This window comes from Mandrillus leucophaeus, unplaced genomic scaffold (genome assembly GCF_000951045.1).
Source record: "Mandrillus leucophaeus isolate KB7577 unplaced genomic scaffold, Mleu.le_1.0 Scaffold29, whole genome shotgun sequence".
In the NCBI taxonomy this organism is placed as follows: domain Eukaryota; kingdom Metazoa; phylum Chordata; class Mammalia; order Primates; family Cercopithecidae; genus Mandrillus; species Mandrillus leucophaeus.
In genome coordinates, this window is record NW_012103031.1 from 3,118,397 (window position 1) to 3,120,372 (window position 1,976).

General features: G+C 49.1%; 1 pseudogene; it reads left to right on the forward strand.

The window, feature by feature from the left end:
- The first annotated feature begins 222 nt into the window (after positions 1 to 222).
- LOC105543762 lies at positions 223 to 1,729 on the forward strand (annotated as a pseudogene).
- Positions 1,730 to 1,976: the final 247 nt, after the last annotated feature.

Genomic DNA, 1,976 nt, shown 5'->3' on the forward strand with positions numbered 1-1,976 from the left:
CACAACGCATACATTCAAACACATATGTACCCATTATGTGCACATTTTCAAACATACCTGTATCCATTATACGCATTTCTTCCCAGAAGGTGGGGAGTTTGGCATCTCAGTATAGCCAGTCCCTTGGTGTCAACACTCCTTCTCCAGTCCCCGGTATCTGTGCCCGGGTAAGAAGGGAGATGCTGCATACAGCTGTCCTTTCCCTGGTGGGAGCTATCAGCCATGGGATATTTCTTGCTTCCAGACCTGAAAAAGGTACAGGGTCATCCCCACTCCCAGATTTCTGAAAAGCCCCTGAGTGGTCGTGAAATCTGTCCCATTCATGGTGAGTTTGTGAAACGCCAGAGGATGGGAGAACAGGCCATCCAGTGATGCGTCTTCTGATGCCCCTTCTACCCTGGTAGCATTCTGGGGACATGGTGACTCCCTCTAGCCCCAACAGGCTCTGGAAGGATGTCTGTCTGCCTCTACCCACTGGCACTGGCTTGTAGAGGTTGCCTTCAGAACTCGGATACACCTGCATCATTCCCGGCTCCCCAGGCCTGCCCACTCCATTTCAGTCATTGATCCTGGGGGCTGCTGGAAGGGTCCCCCAACTGGTGACTCTAAAAGTGAGAATCCAGGACCAACTCCATTTTGCAACAAAATCCAGGTTTACTCAGCCATTCTTGCTTCCAAGGAGTTCTAACAAGCCCCTGGCCCACCATGACTGAATGTCCAGACTTAGCTCAACCACTACAAATGGGTGGGCCTCCAGACTTAGTTTAACCACTTCCAATGGGTGGGTCCCCTTCTATTGAGATTCTCTTTAACAAATGAAGGCCAGCCAGATGCTCCTCTGGGCGGTGAGACTATTCACCTCAGAAATGGAGGCATTGGCTAGACACGGTGGCTCATGCCTGTAATCCCAACACTTTGGGAGACCCAGGTGGGAGGATCCTTGCTTGAGACCAGGAGTTTGAGAACAGTCTGGGCAACAAAGCCAGATCCCATTTCTACAAAATAATAATAATAATAAATTAACCAAGCATGGAGGCACACAGCTCTAGTCCCAGCTACTCAGGAGGTTGAAGCAGGAGGATTGCTTGGGGCCAGGAGTTCGAGGCTGCTGCAATGAGCTACGATTGTGCCACTGAACTGCAGCCTGGGTGACAGAGTGAGACCCTATCTCTTAGAAAAGAGAGAGAGAGGCTTTGCAGACACCACCGCCACCAGGAGCTCTGTACTATCAGCCACTGTCAACCCCACCGTGTTCTTCAACATTGCTGTTAATGGCGAGCCCTTGGGCCACGTCCCCTTCAAGCTGTTTGCAGACAAGTTTCCAAAGACAGCAGAAAACTTTCATGCTCTGAGCACTGGAGAGAAAGGATTTGGTTATAAGGGTTCCTGCTTTCACAGCACTATTGCAGGGTTTATGTGTCAGGGCAGTGACTTCACACGCCTTAATGACACTGGTGGCAAGTCCATCTACAGGGAAAAATTTGAAGATGAAAACTTCATCCTAAAGCATACAGGTCCTGGCATCTTGTCCATGGCAAATGTTGGACTCAATACAAATGGTTCCCAGTTTTTCATCTGCACTGCCCAGACTGAGTGGTTGGACAGCAAGCATGTGGTCTTCGGCAAGGTGAAAGAAGGCGTGAAGATTGTGGAGGCCATGGAGCGCTTTGGGTCCAGGAATGGCAAGACCAGCAAGAAGATCACCATTGCTGACTGTGGAAAACTCTAATAAGTTTGACTTGTGTTTTATCTTCACCACCAGACCATTCCTTCTGTAGCTCAGGAGAGCACCCCTCCACCCCATTTGCTCGTGGTATCCTAGAATCTTTGTGGTCTTGCTGCCGTTCCCTTTGGGTTCCACGTTTTCCTTGTTCCCTTCCATGCCTAGCTGGATTACAGAGTTAAGTTTACAATTGTGAAATAAAAACTAAATAACAAAAAAATAGAGAGAGAGAGAGAAATGGAGGTGTTGGCCC